Below are 13260 nucleotides of genomic sequence, written 5' to 3' on the forward strand. Positions count from 1 at the left end.
TTTTTTTTGAGACAGAGTCTCACTCTGTTGCCCAGGCTGGAATGCAGTGGTGCAATCTCAGCTCACTGTAACCTTGCCCTCCCGGGTTCAAGCGATTCTCCTGCCTCAGCCTCCCAACTAGCTGGGACTACAGGCGCACACCACAATGTCTGGCTAATTTTTGTATTTTTGGTAGAGATGGGGTTTCACCATATTGGTCAAGCTGGTCTTGAACTCCTGACCTCGTGATCCGCCTGCCTCTGCCTCCCAAAGGTCTGGGATTACAGATGTGAACCACCATGTCTGGCCTTAAGCGTTTATTAGATGCTTAGTAATCACTGATCTTGCTTCTGCAATTTTTGCCATCATTTTTTCTCTCTCTCGATCATCTCATCAGCGTATGTGTTATACTGTCTCCCATTTTAATACAAAAATAACTTTGAAGACTCCACTCCCCCTCCAGGTATAGTACCATTTCTTTTCACCCTTCAGAGCAAAACTCCGTCAGAGTTGTCCATATATGCTGCTTTCATATCCTCATCTCACTTTCTCTGCTTTGTACTGTATTCATTCTTTTGTCCTTACCACTTCACTGACAACATTCTTGTCATGGACACCAGTGAAATTTATCTTGAGGCCGGCATGGTGGCTCACGCCTATAATCCCAGCACTTTGGGAGACCGAGGCAGGTGGATCATCTGAGGTCAGCAGTTTGAGACCAGCATGGCCAACATGGTTAAACCCCGTCTCTACTAAAATTACAAAAATTAGCTGGGTGTGGTGGCGCACACCTCTAATCCCAGCTACTCGGGAGGCTGAGGCAGGAGAATCACTTGAACCCATGAGGTGGAGGTTGCAATGAGCCGAGATCGTGCCACTTCACTCCAGCTTGGGTGACAGAGTGAGATTCTGCCTCAAAAAATAATTTATCTTGCTAAATCCAGTGGTCATTTCTCAGCCCTCATGTTGTTTTCCCAGCAGCATTTGCCACACTTTGTCATGTTGTCTTTCCTGAAACTCTTTACTTGAGTACTTAACTTTGTTAAGATCACACTCTTGGTTCCTTACTACTATTACCACTACCACCACCAGCAATCCTATTCCTATCCCATTGTTCTTTATCTCAAAATTTGGCAATGTCATTTACTCAGTTGACCTCACCAAAACCTTGGAATCATCCTTAATTATGCTGGGTTTTTTTTTTCTTGTTTAGTCATCAGCAACCAAATATAAAAAATAATTACTTTTTTCACCACCAATATGGCTACCACGATAGTCTTCTTTTTTCTACCTGAGTTACTATAGTTGCTCAACTGGTCACTGTGTTTTGATTCTCCTTTCTGTCCCATATCCCCAAGATTATTCCTTATGCAGTGGCTAGAGTGTTGTTGGTTTTTTTTTTTTTAATCAAATCACATCATTCCCTTAGTCATAACATCCCATATGGCTTTCAGCACATGTGGAATAACATCTAGAGTATTTACTGTTGCTTTCCAGGCCTTCTATGGCCTCTGCCTTGCTCTCCTACCCCCTATCTTACTCTGCACTAGCCCTGGGCATTCTTGTCATTTTTTGAAAACACCAGGCCTTCTCCCCTCAGGGCCTTGGCACTTCTGTTCTATCTGCAGTCTTCCTTTTTACTTCATTCTCAGGGTAATTATCTTCTCAGAGATATATCCTTGCCATCATTTCATCTCTTTACCTTTCAGTGTAGTACTTATCACTATAAGAAGGATAGTTTGCAAAAATGATATTGTAGGTCTCTACTGCGAAAATGTAACTTCTATGAAGCAGAGACTTTGTCTTTTTCACTGCTATACTCCCAGGTCTAACACAGTATCTGCCACATTGAAATCATTTGATAAATATTTACTGAATGAACAAAAGAATGATTTGATTCATGTCTTAATGAGTGAATCAGAAAATGTTAAAATTGGATTGTGATTCATATTCTGATTTTCATACTTAAGTTTTTTTTAATTGTGGTAAAATATACATAACATTAAATTTACCATTTTAGCCATTTTAAAGTGTATTCAGTGGCATTAAGTAATTCATTCATATTGTTGCACAACCATTACTTTTTTCATCTTCTCAAACTGAAACTCTGTACCCATTTAATAACTCCCACTCCTCCTTCCCCTAGTGCTTGGTAGTTATCATTTTACTTTCTGTCTCTATGAATTTGACTATTCTGGGTACCGCATATATGTAGAATCATACTGTATTCGTCCTTGACTGGCTTATTTTACTTAGCATATAATGTCTTTAAGGTTCATCCATGTTGTTGCTGTTAAATATTTTTAAGTGGCATTTTTTCACCAAGTATATATAAATTAATTGTATGTATGCCTTACACCCCTCTTTCATCCATGACCCTCAAAAAATGTTATAAATGTAATTAACTAAACTTCACAATATCCCTTGTGAAGTCGATAATTACAGTATTGCAAACTGAAGAGGTACTGATAGATTGCCTAAAGTACATAATGAATATATGCCAAAATTCTGAGTAAGGACCAGGGTTATGTAGTCCCTGTTGAAAACATTAGACCAAATTTTTTGTTTGTGATGAAATTATTCTAAGTTCTAGGAAAAACCAAGAGCAGTAATCATTATTTAATTTCTCTAAATATTCATAGCAGTGTTCTTTGAATAAAAGAGTAAAATACAAATTTTCTGAAACTTAATATTTATTAGTGATAACTTTAGTTATTTGATCTGACTAAATATTTCTTTGACCTCTGTATTATTAGAGTGCATGATTATTTTTCCAGTCTTCATAGCTATAGTCTGAAATTGATTTTTGAAGGTGTGGGTTGGGATAGCATCATGTCTGTTCTTTAGCTATGGTGCTTGAAAACTTTATAAAACTGTTACCTTATGTTTGTCTTGATTGCTGGCTTATTTGAGTGATATTTTTGTAAAAAGCAATCTAGTGAGGGTCAAATTATCTGTGAATTGGGCATTTGTGGGCAGGACCAAAATGGACTGTAATTTTGATATAAAAAACTAAAAATTTCTTTAATCAGACAATGTGCTTTAACTTAATATTAATTCCTAAAGATTTAACGTAAAGCTCTGTGTGGGTTGCTACAATTTGAATTGAATTCCCTAAAAACTTCTAGTTAGAGAAATAAAAGTATATATAACTAAAACAACACATAGTTTTTCTCAAATGAAACTTCATTGTATTACTTCACCCAAGTGATTGGTTCACTTTTGGATATTGTGTATACATTAACCTCAAGAATGTTTCAATAGCAGTTGGCAGTGCTACTACCTCCTTCCTCTACTGGAAGCCCATTTGTGGCTCTTAAATCTTTACTTAAGTGAGTAAAGATGTTGAGAAGTGCTAACCAATCTTGAAAGAATAGAGTGGTAAAGTGTGGAAAAACAGGCAGCTTATGTGTGTGTGTGTTTTTAAATTTACCAAGTCTAATAGCCAGTTGTGCTTCATTTCTGTGGTTTTTTATCACCAGCAAAACAATGAAGTTGTCATCTCAGCTCTCGCTAAACTTCATATAATAAGGCTTTTGTAAGCTGTCTGAACATTTTGTGATTCAACCTATGGAAATTATACCTTTTTTTAGAGAAGTTTCAGTCACACAGAACAATAAAGACAAGTGATGCAAATGAAGAATGTAATGCTTTTTGATGGAATGCCAGTTTTTTGCAGAAAGGATAGTGTAATTATTGATACCTCTTAGTAATTTATGGAAATGCAAATTTAGTTTCAGTCATAATAGTATATGAGAAAACAAAGTAAAGCAATTCTGCCCAGCTGACCAATGTAAAGCAAATTGCAGCTTTTAAATACCAAGCAATAATAATGCAATCTGAAGAGGTTAAAAACTCAGTTCTCCAAAACCCAAGATTCGTTTCCCACAGAAGCTCTATTATACATTAAAGATTCTATGGTAAAATAAACCCATTTCCCCAAACATAAATTTGAAAGACATTTGAAGATGTGAGAATTTCTCTCCCCCAACTTGGAGCAGTTTTATTGAAATGTACATATCCTACCAAATAGAATTGAGGTTTTCCGTTTCCAGTTATAAAAAATGGAGAAAACAATTTTTCAGATACTTAGGAGCACCATTTACGGTTCAGTCCAGATATGGTTTCTGAAATACATAGTAGTACCATCTGGTATGGTAGCCATAAGCCACATGTGGCTATTTAAATTTGAGTAATTAAAACTAAATAATATTTAAAAGTTAGTTCCTTAGTAACACCAGCAATATTACAAGTGCTCAGTAGCCACATTTCGCTATAGGCTACTGTCTTAGTTGCTATGAAGGAATACTTAAAGCTGTGTAGTTTATAAAGAAAAGAGGTTTATTAAGCTAACAGTTCTGCAGGCTGTACAAGAGGCATGGTGCTGTCATCAGCTCAGCTTCTCGTGAAGGCTGCATCAAAATATGGTGGAGAACGTCAAAGGGGAAGCTGGCATGGGTGAGAGGGACCAAACCCAAAGGTGTCTTGGCTTTATAACAACTCATTCTCACAGGAACTAACCCATTCCCTAGAGAACCAATCAAGTCTTCAAGCAAGAACTCACTCATTACTGCCAGAGCAGCACAAAACCATTCATGAGGGATCCACCCCCATGACCCAAACACCCTACCTTATGCCCCACTTTGCTGCAATATCACATTGGGGATAAAATTTCAACCTGAGATTTGGTGGGTACAAACAAACCATATCCAAATCATAGCAGGTATAGATTGGACAGCATAGGCACTGAACATTCCCTTCATTGCAGAAAGTTCTGTTGCACAACCCTGGATAGATCACATTGTCACCAGTTTCCCAGTATATAATTTTCTATTATTTTCAAGTATCCTCCCCTCCTGCCAAAAAAGTATTGCTTATATCCTAAGCCTGTGATTTTTTTTTCCCTACTAAATAATAATCTTCAAATTTAAAAAGTCAGTATTTGAAATGATTAGCAAGTTAGGGTTTTAGCCGGGCGTGGTGGCTCACGCCTGTAATCCCAGCACTTTGGGAGGCCAAGGCGGGTGGATCATGAGGTCAGGAGTTTGAGACCAGCCTGGCCAAGACGGGAAACCCCGTCTCTACTAAAAGTACAAAAATTAGCCGGGTGTGATGGCAGACACCTGTAATCCCAGCTACTCGGGAGGGTGAGGCAGGAGAATCGCTTGAACCTGGGAGGCGGAGATTGCAGTGAGCTGAGATCGCGCCACTGCCCTCTAGCCTGAGTGACAGAGCAAGATTCCATCTCAAAGAAAAAGAAAAAAAAAAAAGTTGTTCTATAAAAATCTTGTTAAACCTTAAAAATAAATGCCAAAATATGTACAGTTGACACTTTAAAAAGAGAATGATAAAGACAGTCCTTAACTTCTCCATGTCCATGGTCTATAATCTAAGATAACAACACTGATACAGTCTACAAATAGCACATGATTTGTGAGATTGTTTTTCCTATATAAATTTTGAAAATAATTTTTTTATTGTATAACCATACCTTGAAAAGAGCATAGAGCACACAAAGAATCAACCTGATATATAAATGAATGATTAAATATTTTGTGTTGATTACAAACAAATTTCAGGATTAATCAGCATTTCTTCTGTGTTAAGATTGAGCGAAGGCCGGGCGCGGTGGCTCAAGCCTGTAATCCCAGCACTTTGGGAGGCCGAGACGGGCGGATCACGAGGTCAGGAGATCGAGACCATCCTGGCTAACATGGTGAAACCCCATCTCTACTAAAAACTACAAAAAAACACTAGCCGGGCGAGGTGGCGTCGCCTGTAGTCCCAGCTACCCGGGAGGCTGAGGCAGGAGAATGGCATGAACCCAGGAGGCGGAGCTTGCAGTGAGCTGAGATCTGGCCAGGGCACTCCAGCCTGGGCGACAGAGCGAGACTCCGTCTCAAAAAAAAAAAAAAAAAAGATTGAGCGAAGTGAGAAAAAGCAGATAGATATTTCTATTCATTTATTTTGTTGATTCCTTTTACTGAGGTAGGTATGGATGAATGTCCATCCTTTGTAGGTATGTAGTATTGTAGGTATCCATAGTTTGTAGGTATGTAGTATTGTCAAGGAAAGGTTAAAACTTGAGTATGTTAAAATTGAGTACATAAAGAAAGACTTTGTTTTGGGGCAGAGCATGAAGAAAAATAAAGATAGTACATGCTGATTGCTAGAAAAATACTCATAGGATTGCATATCATGACTTAAAATTCTTTTCCCACATTGGTAGGTGGGTAATATTTGTAGATGTTTTCTGGGGGTTAATATTATTCAGATTTTTCTCTATACATATTTACTAAAACAGTGACTTGTAGAGAAATAGCACATAACCAATACATTAGTTGAATTATGTTTTCATAAAATGTAACATTACTTTTTATATGTGTAATTTGAATACGTTTCTTAGTTTTGAAATGATTTGAAAGAATTACCTTTTGCTCGTAAAAGCCACTTAGGATTTTTATGAGCAGCTTTAAGATTAGTCTGGCTTCATCCTCTAGTGTCGTTTTAATTTCACGTGTTTTTTTCCTCATGCAATTGCAAGTACCTAGTGAGTCATGTATAAAAATTGCTATCATGAGGAAGGAATGCCTTTACTAGTTTTTTATCCTATGAACTTTAGTACTTTAAGTAAACTGTATATATTTTAACTGTACATCTATCCTTAATTAAAATTTTTCCAAAAAATCAAAAGTAAAATGGAATTATATCTTTTATTCAGATATACATAGTTTGAGTGTGACTGTTTACAATAGTTGTAATATCTGTTTTGAATCACAGGGTTTTATAGAAGTAGTTTTTTCCTTCACAAGACTTCTTGTATTGACTCTGTTACCATCAAAAGACTTATTTTTGCGATGATTAAAGTTGAGAGCTTAATATTAGGCAAGTAGGTCCTTGAAAGCAGTTTTTTGGATACAGAGAGAATAATGTATTTTATCTATGTGGCCACTTTCTTTTTTTTTTTTTTTTTTTTTCTTTTAGACAGGGTTACTCCTTCACCCAAGATAGAGTGCAATAGTACCATCAGAGCTCGCTGCAGCCTTGACCTCCCTGGGCTCAGGTCATCCTCCTACCTCAGACTCGTGAGTAGCTGGGTGGGACTACAGGCATGTGCCACCATGCCTTGCCAATTTTTCTATGTTTTGTAGAGAGAGGGTTTCACCATGTTGCCCAGGATGGTTTTGAACTCATGGGCTCAAGTGATCTGCTTGCCTCAGCCTCCCAAAGTGCTGGGATTACAGGCGTGAACCACCCGCGCCTGTAACTGCCTTCTGATCTGATTTGGTATGATAGGGGTAGAGAAGGTTAGTTTAGAGAGAATGTTTCCTGCCTTATCTTCTTTTACCCCTCCAACATTTTTACCCCTCTAAAACTGTTCAATATGTGTTCCTCTTTGGAAATCTTTCTTCCTGTGCCTTTATTCATTGTATTTTCTATGTCTGTACTTCTTGAACTTAAAACCAAAAACCCTGCAATTCCACTTCTCTTATTTCCCATGGGCCCTACTTACAGGTCTCTGCCAAATTATGCTGGCTGTTCTGTTTTTTCTCCATATTCCCTTGGTGAACTCACCCACAGTCTTGGCTTGAACTGTACTTTTATGTAACTGATTTTCAAATCTTGGACTCTTCTAAATTTCTACCTGCTGGTGGGAAGTATCTTCATTTGAATGGCCTGTGGTAACACTGGCCTGCCCTACTGTTCTAAACAAAAGTCACCCCACCCTACCACTGCAGATTTCTTTCATTATGTTAGTGGGAACCTTTGAAGTAATCTTTCACTCTTTTGCTATCCTTGTTCCTAATACTTAGTTTAGCATGAAGCCCTCTGGTTTCACGATTTAAGATTTGGGTTTCCCATTCCCTCTGCGTTTTCTCATCTTCACTATCCAGACCCTCATTGTCGTACACCTTTAATTCACTACCCCCGCTTTCCCATCACCCCCTGCCTTGCTTTTTTTTTAAGCTTCCCAAATGCTTCTTGCAGTGACTTAAAAACGCATACCAAGTTGTTATGGCATATTTTTTTAAATAGGTAGTAATTCTTGCAAGAGTTTTTACTTAAACTTTCTTTTGGCTCCTTTGTACCTCTTGACATAATGCTGGATGCAGTAGGAACTTGATAAGTACTTGTTCACTCATTCATTCAGCAGCTAATTAGCTATTGGGTTCCAGGTACTATATCTTCCTTCAGGAAGTTAAAGCTGACAACAGCCTCTGGTGGTAAAGAAAGCCCTCTCTGAGGAGGCGGCGTTTGTTATGAGACCTGATTGAAGTGAGAAAACCAGTCCTATGAAGAGGGCAGAGGGAAGAGCAAGTGTCAAGACCCTGAAATGGAACAAATTTGATATGTTTGGGGATTATCAAAAGGGTGCTTGTGACTGGAACATGTTAGAAACAGGAAATGCAGTCAGGGCACAAGGTAACAGAGGGCCTATGAGGTCATGATAGTAAGCATTGTGGGTTTTATTCTAAGAGCTGCTAAAGCCATTGTACGGTTTTGAATAAGGGATGATGTGATTTGATTTACTTGCTTTAAGAACAGATGTAGATACTTGAGACCGGGAGTTTGAGACCAGCCTGGGCAACATGGTGAGACCCTGTCTCTCCAGAAAAAAAAAGAAAGAAAAAAATTAGCAAGGTGTAGTGACACACACCTGTAGTCCCAGCTACCCAGGAAGCTGAGGCAGGAAAAAAAAAAAAACCAGAAGTAGGGAGGCTATAATTGTAATATAGGAGAGCCAGTAATCATGAACTAGTAAGGTAACTAGCAGTAATAGTTTTTGAATTAAGGACAGAGTGAGGAAGAGTAGTTGGTAGGGTGGACTAGGTGAAAGGTCAGAGGTAAAAGAGAAACCAGGAAAAGCTCAGTTCTTTGTGTTTAGACAAGTCATGTATCATTTCAAAATTCTGTTTTCCTGAAGTCTATAATAAGGAATATCTCTTTCCTGCCCCTTTAAAGGAATCATTATGAGGATCTGATGAAATAACACCTGAAAGCCCATTAGGAACCTTAAAATGCCATAACCATGTGTTACTTTTTAACACTAAATGTTTAAGGGCTCATCTCAAATTAGACTTGTTAATAAAGAAATTTCCAGGCTGGGTGCGGTGGCTCTTGCCTGTAATCCCAGCACTTTGGGAGGTCAAAGTAGGTGGATCACTTGAGGCCAGGAGTTCGAGACCAGGCTGGCCAACATAGTGAAACCCTGTCTCTACTAAATATACAAAAAGTTAGCTGAGTGTGGTGGCGCACACTTGTAGTCCCAGATACACAGGCACAAGAATCGCTTGAACCCATGAGGCAGAGATTGCGGGGAGCCAAGATCGCACCACTACACTCTAGCCTGGGTGAGAGTGAGACCCTGTCTTGAAAAAACGACAACAAAATTCCAGAAATTTAGATTTCACAGGGATAAACTTGAAGCCATTTATAGCTTAGGAAATATTTTTTTCCTCTTCTGAATTATTCCCAGTGATATTTTCAATCTTTTGATAATTTTGTCACTATTCATAAACATTAGCATGTGGTAATGTCTCCAGTATTAAGTAGATGACATTTTGGTTCTCGTCTGTACTGATAATCATAGACAGAAAAGTATTTATAAATAATACCTAATTGTCTTCAGTTTGTGACATATTTAAGATATTGTTTTGCTCTTCTTAGTACATAATTTGAAGACAAATAAAACTTGTAACCCAAATGTCCTATAGTTTATTTTTTAATATGTTATGTTCACGCTAGGGTGTTGGTGATGATAAACAAAAACATGACCTGCCATACTATAATAAATAATGATCTATAAATAAACTCCAGTCCTTTTATGCTTATTTTTGTCATGCTAATTATATGGACCCTGATACTGTAGGTTAATTTCAGTATGACTTATGGCATCAAGAAAGACAGAAATTTTGAACAAACTGTTTAGTTTCTGAAATTTCTTAAGTATGCTTCAACTGATTGCTAATTCTGTTTTCCTATTGCAGGTTTTCCAACAGTGATGTCACAAGATTGACCACATTGATCACAGTAAGACCAAAATGATAGTTAAGCTTTTAAGGAAGTTTGGTTTTCTCTGAGAATGAGAATTGACTTAGAAAACATTTATAATTTGAAATTATTATTTCTTTTGCTAGCCAGTTGAATGTTAACATTTTAAATGAATCCTATCTTATATTTCTAGCTAGTTATTTAAATACTTTTAAAATATTGCTTTAAAGGATTTATAAAACATTTAAAATGAAAATTACTTTTAATTTACAACTGAAATTATAGGCCTAAATATACTAAATTATTTCAGTGTGAGTTAAACTCTGAATGTCATCTGTTTTGAGGTTTTATTTTTACTAAAAAATGGCAGAGAGGTTAAGGTGATTCCACATTAGGAAATACATATAAAAGTAAATTACTTGAGATTGTAATGAATTATTAAGGAAAGATTATGAAAATGTAGCCTTGGTAGGCTGGGCGTGCTGGCTCACGCCTGTAATCCCAGCACTTTGGGAGGCCGAGGTGGGTGGATCACCTGAGGTCAGGAGTTTGAGACTAGCCTGGCCAACATGGCAAAACCCCGTCTCTACTAAAATACAAAAATAGCTGGGCATGGTGGTACACACCTGTAATCCCAGCTACTCGGGAGGCTGAGGCAGGAGAATCACTTGAACCCGGGAGGTGGAGGTTGCAGTGAGCTGAGATGGTGCCACTGCACTCCAACCTGGGCAATAGAGAGACTTGGTCTAAAAAAAAAAAAATATATATATATATATACACACACACACACACACACACCACATATATATAGCCTTGGTAGAGTGTTTAGGTATCTTGCTTAAATTTTTTATTGATATTTATCGGATTTGTAGAGTCTTCCAGATATGGAGAGTTTTTTGATAAAGATGGTTCTCTTAAGGAGCTAATACTTTTAAATTTTAAGTGTTAATTTCTGTTGTGTATAAGGACATATATTACCTAAAGAAAAACTTTAACAGGGCCTTTATCCACATTAGAAAATTCTAAGTGATAAAATCTGAATTACAATCATGAACTTTATATCATTTTTAAAAAATTCTCTTAAATAACATGAATTTGTACTAAATTATTTACTCCATCATCCTGCTGCTTCTTTAACTCTGTTTTAATTTAACTCATTAAATCCAGAAGCATTAATTATTAGAAGTATAAATTCACATATAGATAATGTTTGTATTTATGTTCAATGTTTTTTTTTTTAAACTGGTTCATTTGTTAAGTTTAACATTTTGCAGAGGCTAGAGAGAAATTTTATTTTTAAAGGCTTTATCATCATAATTTTGTCTACTAATACTTACAGCATATTTATTCATTTTCCTAAGGCAGCATTTTAGCTTTCTTTGATTTATAGCTCTTTGCTTGTTTGTTTTTTCTTAATTAGAACTTTATTGCCCTAACTGAATATTTTATAAGAAAATATTGACATATTTCTATAGAAATCTTCTGTTCAGCACCTAGTGCTTTACAACCAAAGAAGTTAACTTTAGCATTAAATAAAACCTTTTTTAAAATTGAAAACTGCTGACTCCCACAGCTTATTTTTATTTTAAATTTTTTTCCCACAGTTTATTTTTAGGGTAATATTAAGAGAGTAATTAACTGCAACTGATCAAAATCCAAGAATTTCAGGAAGAGAAGTGATATTTAATATTATTAGATGTTAAATATCAGTTAAAGAGTAAGAAGTGTTCATTTGAGAGGTTCATAAGTGACTGATACTAGAAACCTTAACTTTGTTATGTCACTGTTGTGAGGCCTTTGCCAGCCCTTTGAGTTAAGAAAAGAGGAGAGATTTCAACATTGATTCAGGTTGAGAGTACTAGTGAGAGAGTAGTTCAAATATATGTTTACCATGTGGCTGGAATAAAATGAGGCCAGGAAAGGGCTGATTTATCCAAAGGAAGTAGAGAGGTCAGGAGACTAGTCATAGATACGTAAACTGGTATAATGAGATGACATAGTAAGAACTAAAGGTAAAATGTTATGGTTAGAGAAGGGGATTATATTATGGGCTGTTTCAGAGCTGAAGTGTAGTAGCTATTTATATATTATGTAATATACACTTTATATATGTTTTAATCAAAATTTTCAGAAGTCAGGAGAATTTCTGTTTTTTTCTTTGATGTCACAATGTATATAAATGTCAAAACCTTTTAACTGATCTCCCTTCTTCCTGGCCATTATCAATTCCATTGAAACTTGTACACAACTCCCAGTTTAATCTGATTAAAGCATTGCTCGGTTCCTTTTATTTCTCTACTTGAAAACGTGTGGTGGCTTCTCATTTTCTCTGTGATCTAATCCAGACCTTCTAATTTGGTATTTAAGATCCTTCCTCAGTTTGTCTTCAGCATATTTTCTTTTCTTTCTTTGTTTCCTTTTTTTTTTTTTTTTTGAGACAGAGTCTCACTCTGTTGCCCAGGCTGGAGTGCAGTGGTGCAATCTTGGCTCACTGCAACCTCTGCCTCCTGGGTTCGGGTGATTCTTCTGCCTCAGCCTCCCAAGTAGCTGGGATTACAGATACGCGCCAGCACGCCCAGCTAATTTTTGTATTTTTAGCAGAGACAGGGTTTTACCATGTTGGCCAGGCTGGCCTCGAACTACTGACTCAAGTGATACACCTGCCTTGGCCTCTCAAAGTGCTGGGATTACAGGAGTGAGCCACTGTGCCCAGGCTGTCTTCAGCATATTTTCTATTATCCAAGAATAAGAATGGTATACTCTACCTAATGTGGACTACGTTCCCTACCTTGGATACACGTTTTGGCTCCACACTTACATTCATGTTACTCTCTTTACCTAGAATATTATTTTTCTTTTCACACTTAAAAACAATTTCTTCTGGTGAAATCAAAGTTTCTCTCTAATACCGTATCCACATATAATCATCTCCCTGAGGTGTTCCTTAATCATCCTAGTTCTCTGTTCCTAATAATTTGGTAATGCTTAATTTTTATTACTCCAGTGTTACTGATAACATAATTGTATTTAGGATACTTATTTTAATACACATCTTCTTACCATATTCAGCAAATGTTTGTTGGCATTCATAATAAACCAGAAAGTGCTAAATCAATTACTGTCTTTAGTGTTCTTATGTTAAAATTGAAATAAGGGTATTAATACATTAATATAATTTAACCACAGGAAACAGGGTGGATAGAAAAGAACTTAGATTTTAGAACCAATAGAGTTCAAGTACTAACGTCACTGTGTACTAGCGGTGTGACTTCCAGCAAGTCAGCCTCT

General features: G+C 36.8%; 1 protein-coding gene across 1 annotated transcript in view; it reads left to right on the forward strand.

Annotated features, from left to right (window-relative positions):
* BAZ2B (bromodomain adjacent to zinc finger domain, 2B) overlaps positions 1-13260 on the forward strand; it is a 426507-nt gene that overhangs the window by 149252 nt on the left and 263995 nt on the right. The window contains exon 5 of the mRNA XM_011947122.1: positions 9969-10011. The gene's annotated coding sequence lies outside the window, so the exon portion shown is untranslated. The remainder of the gene's footprint in view (positions 1-9968; positions 10012-13260) is intronic.

This window comes from Colobus angolensis, unplaced genomic scaffold (assembly GCF_000951035.1).
Source record: "Colobus angolensis palliatus isolate OR3802 unplaced genomic scaffold, Cang.pa_1.0 Scaffold259, whole genome shotgun sequence".
NCBI classification, from domain to species: Eukaryota; Metazoa; Chordata; class Mammalia; order Primates; family Cercopithecidae; genus Colobus; species Colobus angolensis.